The sequence below is a fragment of the Equus caballus genome, chromosome 31 (genome assembly GCF_041296265.1).
Source record: "Equus caballus isolate H_3958 breed thoroughbred chromosome 31, TB-T2T, whole genome shotgun sequence".
Classification (NCBI taxonomy): Eukaryota; Metazoa; Chordata; class Mammalia; order Perissodactyla; family Equidae; genus Equus; species Equus caballus.
In genome coordinates, this window is record NC_091714.1 from 15,325,058 (window position 1) to 15,346,972 (window position 21,915).

The window sequence follows — 21,915 nt, forward strand, 5'->3', positions numbered from 1 at the left end:
AAGACTTTGCCTGCCCGCCTTCCCATGGGTATCTTCACTGTCTCATGCTGATGAGTACAGAGTTGGGTACAAATAAAGTCCCTGTTGTCTTTAATTTTGTCATGGATGAGTCTTCCCAGGCTCGCTTGAGTCACCAACACCCAATTACATTCTCTTGGACAAGAAGTGCCTGCCAGTACGACAGTCATCACGCAACAATCCTACCATTGGATCGCAAAGTAGTTCACCCCAGCTGGGAATTTAACGAATCATCAAATGGGTGCATGGCATATTTCTTGAGGCTTAAAAGGGGTTATCTGTTTGTATGAACTCTCATTTGTGAACTCCATCACCTTAAACATATCAAAGATCTTTGATATGCCCTATTGGACTGAAGGCCAGTGCTGGGAAAATTAGAGGCTCAATAAATACATTTTAAACGACAAATTTATGTCCTTATCTTGGGGGCTAACAGAAACCACTGGGGCCCCTTTCCTAAAATATTGGTCTGTGCAAGTACTAATACTAGGAAATGACCAAATTGAGAATTATCAAGAGCCTTAATGATCACAAAGTTCTACTACCCTTACTATGATAGAAAGCTCAGCAGAAGGAAATAGCTCATTCTTATCACTGATATATCAGGAGCAAGTCTTTCTCACCATACTTATGCCAAAGGAGTCTTCTATTGCCCCAAGCTAGAAAATTCCTCTCTGAAACATGCTAGATTTAAAAGTTTTTAACAATAAGCACTAACTCTTTGTATTTTCCTCTAGACTTAACTCCGTGCCTTGCAAATAAATTAGCTTTCCTAAGTAACAATCAATGAATGTTTCCTATACTGAGTTGGACCAGTGCCTTTCAAAGAAGACAACATCCCACTGAGGGCAGCAGTATTACCCCAAGGCCAGCCTCTCCTCTGTAAAATCCCTATTTTTCTTTTCTCTGACTATATTTCAGTATTAGCGACTCCTTATTCAATCCAAACAAAGTAGGACATTTCTTATACTGTGGTTTATTCCTGAATATCAAATATCTCACTCCATCTGATTTGAATTCCATTATTCACTCTCACAAGTTTTTATCCACTTTTCAGAAAAATTAATGCATCTTGATGCAGGCAGCATGTCCACATCTGTTTATTTCACCAAATACCAACTGCATCCTTTGCTTACAATTGCCAGAGCAGAAATTGTATTGAAAATATCTTAAACAAACTTGTTTATCAAACGTCAAATGCTAAATATATACTGCTGCAGAATACTTGTCCTTCAGTGGGACGATACTTAGCAACCTGACATAACTATTGGTTTTCTATAAAACCTAGATATTACTGCTGGAGATAGGAGAAGAGAGAGAAAAAGAGGCCTTCAGTCAAAATGCAAAAGCTGATGTCAGAGATGTCTACAACAGTTAGGGTAGCAGAAGAAATTTCAAAACAAGCTGGCCACAACACCCTTAAATCCAGACAAGATACATATGTAACCTTAAGAAAAAATCTGTAAAAACGTTCAAGACTTAGGTAACTCATCAAGTATGGTTAACAATCCAATCATAAGTCGAATTTGAAGAGCAAGGTCCATTTCATCATTCGATTCTTTGAAGTCCTAATACTTTGTAAAGATAATTAAGTGGCTTCCTGGCCTTGTATTTATTGTACCTGTATCCATTTCTAAAAGCCATTCATTCTGCCCGGGTTCAGTAGAAATCAGAAGTTATGATAAAGGATAAAGGATTGAGAATCAGAATGAAGATTACTACTTAAATGAAAAAAAAATGCTCCTATTGCTATAATTTCAAAGAAAACTTCTTAGAATTTATTCATAGCTCATGAAATCATAAATAGTTAGTATATGTTCCAAAGGGAGATACACATGGAGAATTAATAAGCAGATTCCAAGCTTTCTTGGTAATGAAAGGGTTTCTGCCAAGGCATGCTTCCCCTTCTGGAAAAACACAGGAAGACTTAGCCCTTTTTCACAATGGCTAGTGCCGCATACATACCAACTTCATCAATTGTTTTGATTCTTGACAATTAGTAAGTGTACACCTCTTTTAAGCTTTACTATATTTTTGGAAATGGTTATGGTATATAAGGTATATTTTTATTATGATTGTAAACAATATGAAAATATCCTGTTTAAATTGGCAAGGCTTTGAAACAATTAAGAAAGAAGCTACTTGAGTTGAACACATGGACTTTTACGTTTATTCACAAGGATCTCAGTGTCTAAGACGTCTAGCCTTTCAGAAGACGCTTGTGTGATCATTAAGTTAAGGAAAACTGCCTGAATGATCTGACCAGGGAAAAGGTAGAAGAAATTCTTTCAAGCCAGGTGATAGACTTGCTTTGTAACTGAATTCGAAAGATTTTTAAAAGCTAGAAAGAATAGTTAGTTGAGATTTGATCAGATGAGAAATTCAATCTAATTTCTTTAGGGCTGATACCAAGGTTTGAGTTGGTAGATGAAGTGAGAGAGCGAGTTGAGTTACCCACGTAGTACATGTATGCAATAATGATCAAAGGAAAGCGGCTCTTATGAAAATGGTTCTTTCTAGGCTGAAGTTCGCCTATCCTGAATTCAAAGTAGAAGTGTCCATTTTTTGTAAGGAAGAGAATTGTCATCACAGAAAGCTATTGTACTATGTTCTGTGGAGGATACTTTACATATCACTTCATGAAACATTTGAGATATTAACCCCCATTTTACAAGTGAAAGGCTCAGAGAAGTTATGATGGCTTAGCCCAAAGACACACAATTAGGCACTGACAAAAAATTAGAACTGCAGACTGCTCATCCGGATATCCGTGCCCTTTCCCCTGCTATTCCATCCCCAATACTAGAATGATTTGTCAAATTTCTGATAAAAAGGTGATTTGCCTTATGCGCTTGTTGACCCTGTGCATGGGATATGCAGATTCTCCTTGTTATTTCTTGATATTATATTCAATGTAAGCTATTTCATTTCAATTTTACTGAGCATAATGCAGTCACCTGAATATGCTAGAAAATTCTTTACAGTACCTGATGACTTTTAACTCATTCAGAATTTACACATTCAGGGTGATTCAGCAGGATGGAAAGTGAGTTCAGTCAATAAGCAGCTACATTTTAAATACGGCAATATATAGATGATGAAGTCAAAAGGAGACTGCAGTCTTTTTTTTAATGAAAAAGTAGACACAAGTACAAAGGCCAATCTGAGAAACTCAAAGAAATTGTGCGCCCTGAATTGCAGAGAATGGAGCAGAGTAAAAAGTTCCCTATAGTAGACAGAAGAAAAAGGAGAAAATTGGCTCACTGAAAATGATGGGGGAATTGGAGACAGGGATAAGGAAATGACAGTTATTTTTCTCATGATTTTAAAGTGAAGGAATAGAACACAGAGCTCCCGAAACTAAAGATTTTCTTTTTCAGGGAGAAAGCACACAAAGACCACACACAGTGGAGGCAAGAAAAATTTTAAGTTTTGATGAAATGTCCTAAACAAAAACAAAAGAATAAGAGGGGGAAAAAAGTTTCTAAAGATGCTACTTTGAAAACTACAAGATAATCGCAACTTTTAAAAAGGAATCATTTTTGAACTAAGGACCTGATTGTTAAAATAATTTTCTGGTAATTTGGTGATGCTTATAATTTTTAGCTCGCTAAGTAAAAAGAAGAGCTTATATACGTTATTTTTCTTAATAACAGTACAATTTTACAAAATCTAAGACATCACACTGAAAAGGATTCAGCCTTCTTTGGAAGAAGAAAATTAAAACTGAAGATATATGGATGAAAATGGGAAAAAAGATTACTTTGGTTACTAGGTCCTATCAGAAATAAGTTGTTCTACTTAATCTTCATAGGTATTCTAACAGAATAAACTTCTTAGAGTTACTATCTGTATATTATAAGCTAATAATTCCAATTATTGAATACTATAACTAGCTTATCTGCCAAAGATATTAGTTGAACTGTCATTTTAATAATTCTTTTTTGTACCAGCAAGTGTCATTATTCAAAATAGGGTGACACTTAACAGAATGAACTTGTTAAAAATAAAGTATATGCATCTACAAAATCTTAATTATAATTACATAGTCATTTGTGATCATTTTCAATAGTTCTTGGCAAAGACAAATGAGCATAATGAGTTCCGTTAATAGACTGAGGTGTTCTGTTTACGTGCGGGGGAGGGACTTAACAAAAGTGTCGGAAGTAGCAGGAGGGCACACCAAGTGAAATGCTAGGGAGAGGTGAAAATCTGCACCACCATGTGAGCAGAGGCATCATGTAACAAATGAGATTGCAATTTATTGGAGAAAGTGATTCTCACCGGAAGTCAGGAAATACTCAGCTGGCAAAATGGCTACTCTTAGCTTTTAGCCTTTTAATAAGTGGAAAATTATATTAAGGTCGATATTCTCCTCCTCCTAATGTTCCTGTTATCGTAAGAGCCTGCAGTATTGGCTTGTTATGATGTTTATATTGATGTACTATTGGAGCATGAGACCTGTCCTTCCTTGGATTTCACAAATGTCATGGTACAAGGTAAGGATTGACACGATGTTTTCCTTTGGTGGGATTAGAAACCTTGAGACTATTTTCGCCAGCTGTTCACCTCTTCCATAAAACAATACAGATTTCAGAGGGGATAACCTCTGTGATTAAATTGTTTTTAAATGGCACACGCAACAAAAACAAGTTAGGGACTGGGTGAGATGCTGCTATAAACTCTCATAAGGGAGATAAGCAAATCATATGAAATCAAATCAGTCCTTCACTTAAATTAACCAAAATTCATTTCAACTGAATTCAAAAATTAAAGGATTCATAAACCAAGTTCCAAATGCAATGTAAGATGTAGCATCTACCACCACACAGATCCTTTGGGTTTTCTGTTCTGCTGTACCCTCCCTCTTTACATCTCCAATTTGATGTTTCCCAACTGTTAGCACAGCTCGAAGGAATTCTCTGTGGTGATGGAAATGTTCTACAGCTGAGCTGTACGATATGGTAGCCACTAGCCACTTGTCGCTACTGAGCACTTGAATGTGGCTAGTGCAACGGAGGAATTGTAACTATAATATTATTTCATTTTTTTTTAAGATTTTATTTTTTTCCTTTTTCTCCCCAAAGCCCCCCGGTACATAGTTGTATATTCTTCGTTGCGGGTCCTTCTAGTTGTGGCATGTGGGACGCTGCCTCAGCGTGGTTTGATGAGCAGTGCCATGTCCGCACCCAGGATTGGAACCAACAAAACACTGGGCCACTTGCAGCAGAGCGCGCAAACTTAACCACTCAGCCACGGGGCTTCATTTAAGCTTAACTGGCCACAAGTGGCTAGTGGCTACCTATTGGGCCATGTAGTAGACCAATGTGCCACAACTAAGTAATATCTGATGATGCTTAACAGTGCTCAGGGATAACAAATACAGCCATCTCAGTGGGGCTCAACTCTGATGCACATTAGAATCATCTGGGGGAGTTTTGAAAACAATTCTGAGACCCTCCCTCAGAGAGTCTAACCTAATCGATTTGGGGAGGGGCAATGGCAATACTGCTATTGCAATCTCGACGTCAGAACAATAAATGAGCCTAAGAAAGGAAGATGCTCCCAGGACCAGAGTTTCTGGCACTGCATTCATCGTACATCACTCGTGGAGGCAGCTGTGAGCAGGGAGGGAGGTCTTTCCAGAGTCAGAGCAGGTTACAAAGTGAGATTGCACAGTTTTGAAGCCTCTGGTTGATTGTTAGAGGGAGATGGTTAGAGGGAGCCATAAAGATACAGGAAAATGAAACATAGGGAAGATACAGACAGGGGAAGAAATAGGAAAACTCACCGAGCATAAAACAGAACTATGAAACTTATAACAAGTGAACAAGCTAATATAGTTATTGAAAATACTGTCAAGAAAAACCTCCAATAACTATACTTTGCCTGTTACTATGTCATCAAAATATCTGTGATTAGGATAAACATTTAATCACACTGGTTAGCCCCAGGGACAGGTCTTTCTATAGGATGTACTACTAACTAGAGAGCTCTACGTTTCATTGACTATACCTCTCTATTAGGAAACAGTATTTGAGCAAGCACCCCCAATAGATGCACATATTTTAATTACATTAATGTACTAGTGTATTAACATATTATACGACTATGACACATACAACCCGAAATAAAATTTTCTTAATGAGACGAAAACAAATAAGAAATTATATTATTTTCTTCCTTTACTTGAATACATTGTGTTGCCTGCTTCTGAAACTCTTAGAAAACAACTACTATACAGTTTAACAGAAATATTCAGAAACTGACCCGGTAACTTTCTATACTGCTTGTGACCATTACCAATAAGATTTTAATCACCATTTTACAAGTGGACAAACTGCAGCACAATATAGATCTAGAAAAAGAATTCAGTGCTCTCTCTGACGGTGCTGAATCTCAATAACAACATGAACTTTCACCATTGCAGGCAAAGGAGTTCACATTTTATAAACTAAAAAATGAATGCTACCTATTTGGGGTTGGGAGTATGGCCAAAGCCAAAGGGAAGACCCATTTGGGCTCTGCCCTGCTCATTTATAATTATTAACTTATTATTCTCAATATAGGATTTGCTGCTACCACTTACTCTAGCATCTGAATCTCCTCTACCCAACCCAGGTAGCCATGAGCCACATGTTGCTATGTAAATCTAAATGCAATCAAAGTTAAATTAAAAAGTTCCTCAGGGGACCTGCCCTGTGACCTAGTGGCTAAGTTCAGCACACTCCCCTTCAGCAGCCCGGGTGCACAAGTTCGGATCCCAGGTACAGACATATACCACTTGTCAGCCATGCTGTGGCAGTGACCCACAGGTAAAATAGAGGAAGACTGGCACAGATGTTAGCTCAGGGCTAATCTTCCTCAGCAAAAAAAAAAAAAAAAAAAAAAAGTTCCTTAGTAACACTAGCAACATTTCAATAGCCACATGTGGCTAATGGCTACCAAAATAGACAGAATAGAACATTTCTATCTTTGCAGAAATTCTATGGACAGTGCTACACTAGATATGTAGTATATCCTTCTGGAACTATGTAGAGATGAAAAAGATGTTACTGCCAATAGAAGGTCCTACCCATCTATTTTTTGCAGTAATGATAACAGCAGACAACACCCCCTCTTTTGTCCTCTGTCTCCACGTCCATAGCTTCTTTATAGCCGGATTCATTGGTGGCCCCCACCTACAGTTCAGTCCCTCCCTAGTCCCAAGCCAGCCACTGCAGAGAGAAACAGTATGTCAGCATTCCTACTTGTCCACCTGGTGGAGCTCATAATCAGAGCATGCTCCCAGATACAGCATAGAGTCCACATGACACCCAAAGCCTGGGCAGAGAGCTGTGTAGGTCACCAAATGTCCCCCAGTCCTCACCTACACCTCTTCCTGAAGGCTCAGTTGGTGAAGTTCCACAGGTAATGCTTCTGCCCAAGCTTTTCAGAGGTGAGTTCTAGCCCTGAACCTAGTGGGGGCTGGGGAACTGTTTATGGCACTTGCCCACGTGCCTTCGAGAAATAGACCCCATCCCCAGAGCCCTCTCCTGCTGGTGGGTGTCCTGTCCCTTGTAGGCAGATATCTTGACACTGGGTTATGCAGTGGCTCCATCTGAAAACCCTTGCAGTGGCTAAACCCAGTCTTCTTTGCTACACTCATTGAATACAGTGCCTTGGACTGACATCAACTTCCTGAAATCCATTTAATTTTTCTCATCCTCCACTGTACTTGGGCCTAAGGTATTCTAGGAGCTCTCTCCCAGCCTCAGTTGGCCCTCTTCCTTGGTCTCACAACCAGCTTCAAGTTGGAGACTCTCGAAGTTATGACATGATTCACTAAAAACTCCACACTCCTTTGCCTCACTGTGAATGGCTACCCCATGTCCCCGGGAGTCTGTGCCAATGCAATGGGGTTTTTCCCTTGAGTTTCACTGCCTTGTAATGGGATAGAACCCATGACCTTGGTGTCATTAGCACCAAGCTCTCACCAGCTGAACTAAGCCATCTCTAAGTTTCAGTGGAAGTTTAAGGTCACAGAGATTGAGTTGCCTTTTTCCATTTTATTCTCTGAAGATAAGGTGAATTACCTTGATTGCAGAAGTTGCCCAAATAAAAATATTTCAACTCTGCGATTTTTTGGAACAGTATGCACTCCTAGTGGATGTGGAGCAAGCAATCAGAATGAGCTGCCATGTGTCAGTTACAAAATCCCTTTGAAAAGAAAGCTCATGGTAGTGGGACGCCTCGCTGGGAAGAAAAAAGAAAATTCCTTTGAACATAAAATCGTCGAGCTCTGCCAGTCACTGCCTTAAGAAAACACATTCAAATAAAAGGATGGGGCATAAGTTATTGTTTCAAAACAATTTTTTTCTCAACTGTTTGGGAAGCTTTAATTGTTTGCGAAATCTCTTTGTTCCTTATTTAGTATGGCTCCCTTAACCTTCAAGAGGCATTGAAAACATTCTGATAAGGGATGGAAAATTTAACTTATTCCTCTCCAGCTTCAAGAAGTAGTTCCCAAGTGAATCACACTGATCATTTGTGCTTCAGTCTTAAGCAAGGCGGGGGAAGAGTGGGCAATTAATGGCTGTCATGTATTCTTGCTGTTTGCAATGGTAGCTGCCTTCCATCATCAAAAAACACAAATGCAACCAACAAGAATATTAATACCCAGAAAAACAGTCATTTGATATTGATATTTCAATATCATGAAGATAATGTTGAATGAGTTCATTCAATGATATTTCTGCACTTACCTAAAATACAGTTAAGTACCAATTGGGGAATAAAATAATTACAGTTGTGAAATTTATCAGCTAAATACAACAACAGTGTACACAGTTGCTATAGTAAGACAGCTGGTCAATCTCACTCCTCAAAGAAAGGAAGAATCATATAAAAAGAAAAATAATTGCCATGAGGAAGTTTCCTCAAAATGAAAGAAATGAAGGAGAAAGATTACCCCACTAAACCTAGATAAGAATATCAAGGTTTTTTATTTTATTCATAAATAATTCACATACATTGTTGAAATTAGAAAATACAGAGAAGAAAAAAAGTGGAAAATAAATTCTCTTACAAAAAACATAATTCCCTTACCCAGGGCCAATTGCTGTTAGCTCTTTGTTTGGCGTATCCTTCCAGAATCATTTATTCATCCACTTATTCAATCTTCTCTTTCTTGTGCAACACAAGCCTATATAAATTAAAATACTTAAATACTATTTGTAATCTGCTTTCTTCCTGATATATTCTGTCAATAAATGTTTCTACATATCACAATTTATAATGTTTGCTGAGTACTCTTTTATACGATATATCGTGATTTCTGAACCCACCATCATTGGATTGATTTTGACAATATCTATCAAGAGTCATGGAAAAAGTGCAAACCTTTTGACTCAGCAATTCAAGTTCTGGGTGTGAATTCTAAATAAATAATCATTATGGTGTGCAAAGCTTCAGCAAGAAAGCTGTTCACAGTCTCGTTTAAAATTGTGAAAGTTAGAAACAATGTAAATACCAATAGTTAAGGAAATAATTAAGCAAATTATGGTATGTCCATTATGAATATTAATGCAACCCCCCTAAAAATCTTGTTTTGAAGGATACTCAACAACATGGGAAAATTTTAAATGACTAGACAATGCAATTCCAAATTTGTAAAATTTTTTAAATACATGACATATCTGAAACAATAAGATAATGAAATTTCTTTTTTTTAAGATTGGCACTTCAGCTAACATCTGTTGCCAATCTTCCTCTTTGTTTTCTTTCTCCCCAAAGTTCCCCAGTACATAGTTGTATATTCTAGTTGTAGGTCCTGATTCTGCTATGTGGGACGCCACCTCAGCACGGCCTGATGACCAGTGCTAGGTCCACACCCAGGATCTGAGCCCTGGGCGGCCAAAGCAGAGCGCAGCGTGTGACCTTAACTACTTGGCCACACGGCCAGCCCCAAGATAAAGTAATTTTTTTTTTTTTTTAAAGATTGGCACCTGAGCTAACATCTGTTGCCACTCTTCTTTTTTCTTTTTTTTTTCTTTCCTGCTTTTTCTTCCCAAATCCCCCCGGTACATAGTTGTATATTTTAGTTGTGGCTCCTTCTAGTTGTGCCATGTGGGACGCCACCTCAGTGTGGCCTGATGAGCAGTGTCATGTCTGCGCCCAGGATCCGAACCAGTGAAGCCCTGGGCCGCCGAAGTGGAGCACACAAACTTAGCCACTTGGCCACAGGGCCGGCCCTGTAATTTTTTTAAAAGACATGTCTTCAAAATATCAGTAAAATGAAATAGTTATGAGTTATTTTTTTAAATATGCAAGACCTTTTGGAGAAAATTTAAAAATTTTATTGAAAGTCATTTGAAAAGATCTAAAATAAATGGAGAGTTATATAATGTTAATGGGAGGGAAGACTAAATATCATAAAGATGTCAATCCTCCCTAAATTAATTTATAAATTCAATGCAATTTCATTTAAAGTTGATTTAAAAATTCTTTTGGAAGCAAAAATAGCCACAAATAGCCAAAACAATTTTGAAGAAGAACAAAGTCCTTTTCAAGAAGGATTATAAAGTCAAAGTAATTACAAAGCTATGGAAATTAACACTGGTTTTAGCGAAGGCATAGACAGATAGAGGAAAGAAATAGCAAAGAGCTCAGAACCAGATTCTCTCTCCTAGGGGAACTTCATATATAATGAAGGTAGCTTTACAGGTCAATGGGGAAAGAATGCATTAGTTAATTAATAGCTCTGGGACAATTTGGTTATCCAGATGGAAAAAAGTAAATTATATTCCTACCTCATATCATACACAAAATTCTCCCTCGGGTAGAATAAGTAACAAAATGTGAAAAAGGAAAGCTTTAATACTTTTAAAACAGAATATAGATAAATAACTTCATGGTGTCCAGTGTGGGAAGGATTTATTAAAAGGAACTCAAAGCACAAACTATAAAGAAAACGGATGATAAATTCCACAAGTTAAAAAAATTTTCTGTGAAACAGGTGACACCATAAACAAAGCAAAGACAAGCTACATACTAGATTAATATATCTGTAATACATAAAATAAATTAAAAATTAGAATTCGGAATATATAAAGAACTCTGAAAAATTCAGTAAGAGAGCCAGCCCTAATGGCCTAGCGCTTAAAGTTTGGCACACTCCAATTTGGCCATCTGGGCACAGTTCCCAGGCGCGGAACCACACCACTCGGCTGACAGTAGTCATGCTGTGGTGGCGGTTCACATAGAATGAGAAGGACCTTCAACTAGAATGTACAGCTGTGTACTGGGGCTTTGGGGAATGAAGAGAAAAGAGAGGGAGAGGAAGATCGCAACAGATGTTAGCTCAGGGCGAATCTTTCCCAGCCAAAAAAAAAATCAGTAAGAAAAGATAACCTAATGTTTCTGTACATTTTTCTTGCTGGTATCTTGTTGCTATAGTAGTTAGACATAAAAATTCAGAGCTTTTATATGCATCTCTTTAGGATCTCTTTTTTAACCCAGTCCATTTTTTTTAACATTTGTCTAGTCCATTTTTATTAAATATTAAAAATGTTTTATGGGTCCTAAATAAAATTCACTATCAATTTATTTTTCATGGTAATTACGTATTTTTAATTTCCATTCAGGATTTTAAACTGTTTCTTTTTTAAGTCAAAATTAACCTTAATTAATATGCTTTCTTAAAAATAGTCATCTGTTTTCAAAAAAAGTTGTGCTTTTAATTTCCTCAATTGACTAAGTAAACTCTGACCATCACTCTAGGGTGGAATATAGACTTGATTGTTTGGGTTTACCCTTCCCCACCTGTTGTACCACATGTGCAGGCAGTTTTTAAAATATCTCGTAGCTCTCAGTCTCTTCTAATTTTTAAAATATGGTGCCTAATTTAATCACTTATTTTACCTTCTAACATCGACTTTTGCTAATGTATTAATCTATTACCCCTTCAATGTCTTACATCTGTTTTCAACCATCTTTTCAAATGTAGGTGTGGAAGCTACCAGTGAAAACTGATTTAGGTTTTCACTAAAAGTTTAAAGCTGATTAATTTTCACAGTGGAAACTAAATCTTGAGATAGTATCTTCCTGCTTTCAAATAGAAAAGTTGGCTTCCCTATAAGCTGTGCTGTGGCCCTCATGAAATCTCTTCATTTCTATGTATTTTCTTAAATCCTTATACGCCCCAAATATGGAGAAATAAACTCTTGGAACAATTTAACATCTTACTTTTAACATTAAAGTTTCTCTCTCTCTCTCTCTCTCTTTTAATAGAAAAGCAGATTCTACTAGTCTAGTCTGTTTTCGAGAATTATGCCCCAAATCTAGGTCGTTAGTTATAGGAATGTTTCCTTTATTTAATATGCTTGTTAGTTCTCCTTATATCGCCCCATTATTTGAAGTTTAAACCAATCTTTTTCTACTGTAGGCTCTACCAGTTCTGCCTGAATTATCATCAGCTCTTTGTGTAACTTAGTTTGATGCCAAACATTTATTTGCTTTGCACCAAGCTTTCACTCCATGTCTTCCACTGGTGTTCTATGGCTTCTAGCATTCTAAGCACATTGTCAGCATAATACCCCAATATCTGCCACTCCACCTCGTGTCAGTTTTCACCTGCTCTTTTTCCTTTCTGTCCTTTAAAGTGCTGTCAGTTCATCCCTTGCCTCTCCAGAAGCTGTTTTATGCCCTGTTCCTGCCGGCTTTCCCCCAGTCAGCTCTGCCCTTTCCTGTTCCAGCTCTCTTTAATTGGACCTGAGTGCTTGTTGGAGTATTTGATTTTTTAAATAGTCTCAGTATTTTTGAAATTTCTCTTGCTAGGGTTTACATTGCTGTTTGTTTCGTTTTGTTATTTGTCCTTGTATTAGACAATTCTGTTATTTTTAAATTGGACTTGAATCAAAGAAGTCATCTAGCGTTCTTGCTCACTCTCTCACCTTCCTGGTGGGTTAAATTGCAAAATACACCCAGAAAATATATCACAGAGATGAATGGGCACTTTTCTGACCCATTACCACTATTAAAAGCCAGAAATCCACATCTCTTAGGGAGTAAACAATACATCCATGTGAAGTGAATCAATTCCACATGTCCAACAGTTAATTCTGGGAAAGATTCAACTCAATAAAGGGTGAACTACGGCCCTGGAGCAAATGCAACAAGTTATTCCCAAATCTATTATTATTAAAGAAATTGCTTAAAATTTATTTTTTTAAAAAAACCCTTTCCTTTAATAAATTAAAACCATATTGAGAGGGAGAAAGAGAACGTGTGTGAATATGATAAACAAAAACCAAATAGAGCTAGTATCTGCCTGCAAAAAAAGAATACCTGGAAAATTTATGATGGAACTGCCATCATACTACAACTAATATTTTATAGGAAATCCACACATATAGGATAGAATGCACATTTTTGAAACCACCACAAAACAATATAATAAATATGAAAGTATAGGCTAAAGAAAAAAAAAAACAGGAATTATCATTCAATAGTCAAGATGCTACACCTATAACTTCTCAAAAAACGTTTCAGCCGCCAACAAAATCGTTCATCTTATCTGTGATACTGAGTACTATTAAAATAATTCAATAGTAAGGAAATCTTATTTTAACTTAATAATTTTGGAAACGGCTTTCTTACTCCCGTAAAACATGCTTTTCTTTGACAATGTATAGTTTTGTTTATTTGTTATGCTACTTGGAGTACGTGGTGTCATTAATTTTCATGCTTAAAATTATGTAAATAAATTTTCCACAGGTCTATGCACAATGCAAAATGAGAAGGAGAGAGAGAGATCATTATTGTCGTGGTTTTACTCAGTCACGCTCATGTGATCTGAATAAGAGACTTACGCCAAGGGAATGGTTTAGCTAGACACTGAGATAAACCACCTCTTTTCTGTTATCATTAAACTCACCATCCATAACAAACATTTACAAAAATATCACTGTGCTATGAATAAAATAAGAATATGACTTCCGTCCCTATAGAAATTAAAAATCGAACTGGATAGATATGAGATAAACATATTTTTAAAATACGGTACTAAGTTGTTAGCTTGGCTCAACTGTATCTGGCCCATAGAAGGTGAGTCCTATATCCCATTCAATTAAGTGTTCAATAAACAAAGATATCTTAAATGTAGTGCCAGACAGTTGGCTGGGTGCTGGTAGAACAGCACGATCAAAGGTCCAGAAATTAGCTGGCATTGACACTCTGCCACTTGAGAGGCCAAGCAGGGGATGAGACTTGGCGACAGTATTGAGGCCAGAGTTAAGTGGTTGGCATCTCTAAGGGTAAGTGACAGCAAAGTCTGCACATAATTCATTCCAGCAATGAGAGAAAACGAGCAGTCAGATAAATGCCCTAGAAGTCAAAAATCAAACCTTTGTGTAGATGGGATCATGCCAAAGATTAGAAACGGAGGTGGGGCAGAGGACAGACAATGAAGCATACGTTAAAATCAAGGGAAGTGAGGTCAAGCAGGAGTTGAGATCCAAGATGACAGAAAATGCTCTCTCACAGTTAGAGCTGACTGCACACCACTCTGTCCAGCTTGTCCTCAAGGTGGCAGGGTTCCAAAAGCTTAGTGCCTAGATTAACACAGGGGCTATGACAGCCTCACTTGACCTTCTAATTAACACAGGGAAAGAATATTATAGGTACTCAGAGGAAAAAGGTGATGACTGTCCAGGGAATCCTAAACTAGTTAAAGACAGGGGCTTTAGTAAACAGGGAAATTTATTACTAATAAATAAAATATTAATAACTAATTGCAGATTGAAAGGAGGCATAAAGGGACAAGGTATGTCCCGTGATCAATGAGCAGACCTATTTGCTACAGCCAAAAGCTTCTTAGGCAAGTAGGAAAGAGGGCCTGAAAATACAGGTGTGATTCAGAAGGTGGAGGAGTTGGAATGCCAGCATTAGCAGGAAGCTAAATTATAGGTGCCTCGGGGCTAGGTACTATATTTTATGTATCATTGATTATTCAAATTAAATTAAATACATAATAATGAATTACCTAATAATGCTTGACTAATTGTGATGATGATGATAGTATGGTGGAATTGCATTTTGTCTGGACATTAGACTAAGTACATAGGCAAAATTTGAGTGTACTTTTTATCACCCATTGTAGCCAACTTTAATGGACGTTTGCTACAAGCCAAATTCAACCCTGAAAGCTATACAATAATTCTTGCACAATCTTATTAGGCAGTTGTTGTTGTTATCATCATTTGACAAGTAAAGAAACTGGGGTCGGGAGAGGTTAAGTATCTTGTTCAAGGTCACACATCTAGACAGAGCTAAAATTGAATCCAGGTGGTCTGCTTCCAAAAGCTAATAACCACACTGCTACACCATATATGAAAAATAATACCCAACATCTGTGTGTCGACTCATGATTATCAAAATACCATTCATGCCTTTGATTCTCAGAATAGCCTGATGAGGTAGCTGATGTTTTCACACCAGTTTCTATGTTTCTATGAGACTGGGATCCACAAAGAGAGGGAAATAAATCAAGGATGGGCAGGACTTAACTTGGCAACGGGACATATTCCCAAGAACATTAGCCAGAGGTTGAAACCACAAAGTACAAAGGGCCAGCCAGCAAACTGGAGCTTGCTTGATCCCTGGGAGCATAGATATCAGCAGGATCAGAACTGGTGGGTGAGCCGAGACAGCAGGGATTTTTAGGTCAACTCTAATCCTAGGTCTCTTGAGGAAATGAAGGGGTTTGGTCATCTTTTTACGTAACTGGCCTCTTTTCACCATTAGGTTGCCTGGACTTTGTGGTCAGTCAATGACCACCTTTTTTCTTCTTCTTCTTTTTCTTCTTCTTCTTCTTCTTCTTTTTCGGTGAGGAAGGTTTGCCCTGAGTTAACGTCCATTGCCAATCTTCCCCTTTTTTTTTGGTCGAGGAAGATTCGCCCTGAGCTAACATCTGTGCCAATCTTCCTTTATTTTGTTGTATGTGGGACGCCACCACAGCATGGCTGATGAGTGCAGTAGGTCCATGCCCAGGATCCAAACCCACGAACCTGGGTCACCAAACCCAAGGGCACGGAACTTTAACCACTCAGCCATGGGGCCAGCCGCCAGTGACCACTTTTTAAACCACCTTGTGTCTCCAACAGCTTCACATAGTAAATGCTCAAAAAAGGTTATCTATAAATGATTTAGGCTAAGAAGTTTGGACTTGGCCTGGCATTGGTTATGCAAAATTTTCTAAATAAAACTGTCAAAAATTTAATACAAAATCAGTGTAATAATAACATCTTTTAAAGCAAGCTTTAAAGATATAAATGCGTAAGTATAATTTTGCATCTTTCTCACTAATTTTTATTTGCTCAGTCGAGCTTAAGCTAAACTACATGTTGCCTGCAGGTATAACCAGAACATTTCTTTATAGATGACTCTGTACTTTACATTAGGATCTCTCTTAGGGCTGGTATATATTTCTGTAATTTCCAAGAAGTCTGACCACAGATGTGTTCAGAAAAATTAAGTGATCTCTCCAAGAGTCCTCAGAAGAACCAGGCTCATATGCTTGACCCTTGTCAGGACTCCTTCTACTTGACGTTACCTGTTCTTACACCAGAATAGTCTAACCGTTTAAAAAAGAAAACAGACACGCTTTATAATAAATATTGAAATTGCTATCTGAAAATAGTGAAAACCTGTGGCCTGAAGGAGAAAATGTCCTTTTTAAATTATATTAAACATTAAGCAATATTAAGTAATTAAATATTAACCAATTGTCTTAAAAATATCCATCATGCTCTCCATATAAATTTACTTTGGTGTTTCTGTTGTGCAACTAAGCCAAATGTGTTGATCAATGTTTTTGAGGAAGAAGAGTAGTATCTTGTGTCCACAGTACTTGTTCCTAAGTCACAATGTCGGTCTACATGATGTTAATATCCTACTGATGCATGTGTCTATCTTTCATGAGGATCTAAGTTACTATAGGTCAGCAAGGCAGTGCAGTACAATGAAAAGAGCACTGAACAAGGAGCAAGGAGTCTTGGCTTCAAGTCTGAGCAGTGAACTGGCTGTGTGACTTGGACAAGAACAATGAGCTGAAAAACAACAACGTAGACTAAATGATCTTTACGTTCTTTTCATCTCTAAACACCATTCATTATCCTAATCACAATCATTGAAACAAAAAGTAAACACATGAAAATTCTTGAATTCTTATGCTTAGGGAATTTAAACTCAGCAATTCATTCATACAAATACTTCCCTGAAAGTTCTGCATTTATAGGTTCTAGCCACAAAAAGGGTCCTTACATCATTTCAAGAACAATCTACTTTTGCACAAGCAAATTACAGGAACAAGAGAGACTGCCCAAAATTTTTGCTTGGCCTTAAAAGACCATCAGCATTTCTTTTAACATTTAAGGTGAGATGTCCATTCTTGGAAAGGTAAATGAAGATCCCTCTTTCCATCTTTTAAGAACCAAAATGACCTCTACATAAGCAATCAAATTACTTCAGCATAAGAAAAATTTAAATCAGTATTCTAACTATAACTTAAATTAAAAAAAGTATCATTGTCAACATTGTTTGGTTAATTTTACATATGTAGTGAACTTCTACTGAAATATTAAAATCGCCTTACATTTAATTGTTTTTTAATCTGCATTCATAAGCAATTGTAACACACACATGCATATACTAAACCCACATCTGAGTAAATTAGTGAAATCAAGCATATCTAAAACTAGCCCCAATTTTTCTAGAAGTACTGGCTCACATCTACTCCCAGGTTTTTCTGCCTTATTGTGTCCACTCATCATGTATATAAGAGAGGCATGAAATAAAATCCGCATTTGTACCCAGCACTTCAACATAAGCTGTCAGGAATGCCACATAGGGGATTCTGACACTGAGTGGGAAAGAAGGTAAATAAACCCACAGGTAGGTCACTTCCTGGTCTAAGATTCTATAACTCTGTAATTATTTTTCAGCCTAAAATCTGAAAAGCTCCTATTTCTGGTTGTGATAGACTACAAAAATGGCCCCACCTTTTCAATCTTCGTCACATAACTCTGAAGCCCCCTGTCACAAAGCCAAAGGACTCAGCCATTTGACTTTTTTTGGTCCAGTGAATATCATCCCATAATGCAAGCAAAGGCTTGACTGGGGACGTGCTGTCTCTTGGGCCTCTGCCATTACCATGAGAGCATGCCCGGGCTAGCCTACTGGGGACACGATACAAGTGAAGCAAAGCCCAGTCATTCCAGTTGTCTTAGCCAAATCAGCCAGCTGACCTCCAGACGTGAGTGAGCCCAGCCAATCTCAGCAGTCTCCTCACTGGTCTCCCTGACATGTGAGTAGTAGATGCTTATTGTATGCCATTGAATTTTGAGGTGAGGTTCGGTTATGAGGAAAAGCTAACTACTATATAGGTTTTAACTTCCAAGCGGATATTCTCCGTTAATTAGAAGAACAGGACTCTTAATTCTCAATCTATTCATAGCTCTACACTTAGAAGGTATGTTCGGTTTTCCTCATTCATTCATCTATTTCATGCAGGCTAAATTTATCAACTGCCTATTATACACAGACACTGATCTAAGTGCTTGCAATACATCGCTGAAGAAAATATGCAAACATGTTTTATGTGTTTGTAAACTCCCATCTGGAGCTTACGTTCTAGTAACAGAGACAGGCATTCAACAGTAAACATAACCTAAAAATTAATTATGTGGTGTATTGGAAAGTGGCAATGCAATAGAAAAATAAGGAAGCAGAGCAGCATGAGGGCATAGAAGATTGAAAGGATTGAATGATGTACGGACAAAGCAAACTGCACTATTAAACAGCATGGTCAGGGTAAGCCTCATTGATAAACTGATGATGGAGCAAAGAATGTGAGGAAGGTGAAGGGGTTAGGCATACAGATATCTGATAGAATGGCTTTCTGGGAAAAGGGAAGAGCTAGAGTAAATGGTCCAAGACAGAAGTGTGCCTGACACGAAAGAAAGCCCACATGGCCCGAGTGGAGTGAGAGAGAGAGTACTAGGAAAGGAAGCGAAGGAGTAAAAGTGGGGAGGAGGCAGTGATGTAGGGTCTTATGGCCACTCTGATGACATCGGTCGTGGGAAATGGGAAGCCATACAAGGTTTTGAGAAGAGAAGTGATATGATCTGATTTCCATTTTTAATGTATCTGTAGGGAGAACAGACTGTAGAGAAGCAGGGAACAAAGCAAGTAGGACTTCAGCGACAAACTGGGAGAAAGACTGTCACCGACTCGTTGCCTCGAGGAACTCAAGGGTGAGTTTGGAAGCATTTAATTGTTTTTCCAAATTGTTTTTTTCCCTTTTTCTTACATTAAGGAGATGCAATCACCACCCACCCTGAACCAGACCAAGCCTAACCATGACAGCTATGCCTACGACCTTTGCCTTATTTTTAATGCTGAGATCGCTCCAGGAGGAGCTTAGGCCTTATTATGGAAACCTACAGTGTACGTGGAAGTGTGTTTTCCAACTGAGCCTGCACAAGTGAACACCTGCCTCTCCCCTGTGAATATTCATTCCCCATCCAAAATAAAAGGTGCCTGTTTCCCTATGTTCGGGGATGCCATGACTTTGGAAATTATTCCTCATTGTCTCCTTTTTGCCGCAAATATACTTTACTTTGTGAGACAACTACTTCTGGTGGAGAGTCTGATTTAACTCACCAGGAGGGAACCTACTTTGGTTTCAGTAACAAGATGAACGGTAGTTCAGACCAGAGTGACAACAGTGAAGGTGGCAAGAAGTGGTCAGATTTTGAAAATACCTGAAGATAGAGCCACCATAATTTCCTGAACTGGAGGTGTGGGAGAAAGAGAAGAGTCAAGAATAACTCACATTTTTGGGCCTAAGCAATGCAAAAGATGAAGTTATCAGCTAAGACAGGAAAGATTGCAGATAAAGCATATTTGAGGGGAGAGATAAGGGATTCAGGTTTGAACAAATTGAGTTTGAGATGTTTGTCAGACACCCCAGGGAGGAGAACACATGAGCAGTTGCACATAGAAGTCAGGGACTTGGGAAGGAGTTTGGGCTAGACAGATAAATTTGGGAGTCATCAGTCATAAATACCATAAATAGTATTTAAAGCCATGGGATGCCACCAAGGAGTGAGTACAGACAGAGAGCAGAAGAGGTCCCTGGACTATACCCTGGGCCACTCCAAAACTAAGACGTCAGAGAAGAAGATGAGAAACACACAAGGAAGACCTAGAAAGAGTGACCGATGGGTTAGGGAGAAAACTAAAAGAGTGTATTGTCTTGGAAGCGAAGTAAAGAAAATACATTAAGGAGGAGAGAATTATCCACTGTGTCTGATGCTGCTAATTGGCCAAGATGAGGACTGAGAATTGACTGCTGGGTTTAGTAACACAGAGGTCATTGGTATCCTGGACAGAAGTAGTTTCAGTGGAGTGGTCAGCAGGGCATCAATCTTTGAATTGAGCTGATCCCATCATACTCTGCCAAATTTGTAAGAATGTCGCTCAATCTACGTTAAGAGATCTGGAGGTTGCATGGTTCTTAGAAGGATCAAAGCACTGGGCTGCCTGCCATCATGCTCCACCCAATTGAACTACATCACCTGCCTCCATCCCTATTAGGCAGTTGAGGGCACAAGGTATCTGGACAGCTCTTCCATTTTTACCAAGTTCTGGACAGAACAAGTAACTAGTCATCTCATTTCTTTTTTCATTCATGCTAAATTAATAAACATCTAAATTTCTTTTTTCCTTAGAATTTCACAACTATGATTCCTATATCTTTGTTTCTCACCACTCATCTTTTCTAACTCCAATGTGGTCATTACCCACCACCTCTTTTCTCTAAATTCTACAACCCAGACTTAGTCCTGACACATTCCACATCTCCTACTACTACCATTGCAGTCACCAGTACTAAAGCAGATATCGAAAGCTATTCATAGGTTAACTATGAATCTGTTAGGCCTAATTTCCTTAGCTTCCCTGGTTAACAGATCACTGAGATCTTGGTATCATCATATCATCTGGAAGAATAAAATAACATGGTTCTTTTACTCTGGATTTCTTCTTTCTGGAGTATATGTATGCATTTGTGTGCTTTACCTTAGTTATATGCCACCTACATTTTTAATTCAACTATTTTTCATGTTAAATGTGAGTTGTAACATGGAGTGCTATAGTAAAGAGGTGTGCTGGAAAGAGAAAGAATTCTGAGTCTAGGTTCGAGAATTCTAGGCTCAATTCTTCTTTGGAGAGGCTGTGGAGAAAAAGGAACCCTCATACACTACTGGTGGGAATGCAAACTGGTGCAGCCACTGTGGAAAACAGTATGGAGATTTCTCAAAAATTTAAAAATAGAAATATCATATGACCCAGCTATCCCGCTACTGGGTATTTATTCAAAGAACTTGAAATCAATGATCCCAAGAGATTTATGCACCCTAATGTTCATCGCAGCATTAGTCACAATAGCCAAGATGTGGAAGCAACCCAAGTGCCCATCAGTGGATGAATAGTATATTTTAATATTATAAATATATAGGTTGCTGCTTAAAACAACCAGAATCTCTTTGGTCCAAAGCAACTAGATTTTCTTTAACATTCTTCTTAAATCAAATCCTAAACATGAACTCCCAACCCTGCCTTCTGAAAAACCTTGGATTCCCATGCAGCTACAATTCTCACAAGAATTGTTGGATAATTCCAAGAAAGAAATTCACATTTATGTTTTTAATTCATTGATTTGGTTCCACCATCGTTAACATTAATAATCAGTTGATTACTTTTGGTAAAACATAGCTAATACAATATTAAAGGAAACCTAATTTTCTGGATTAGGAGCTTATCCAATCAATAAAACAAATTACAGTAACTCATGAT

At 38.0% G+C, this 21,915-nt stretch overlaps 1 protein-coding gene across 9 annotated transcripts in view; it reads right to left on the minus strand.

The window, feature by feature from the left end:
- ESR1 (estrogen receptor 1) overlaps positions 1 to 21,915 on the minus strand; it is a 344,709-nt gene that overhangs the window by 156,737 nt on the left and 166,057 nt on the right. The window lies entirely within an intron of this gene.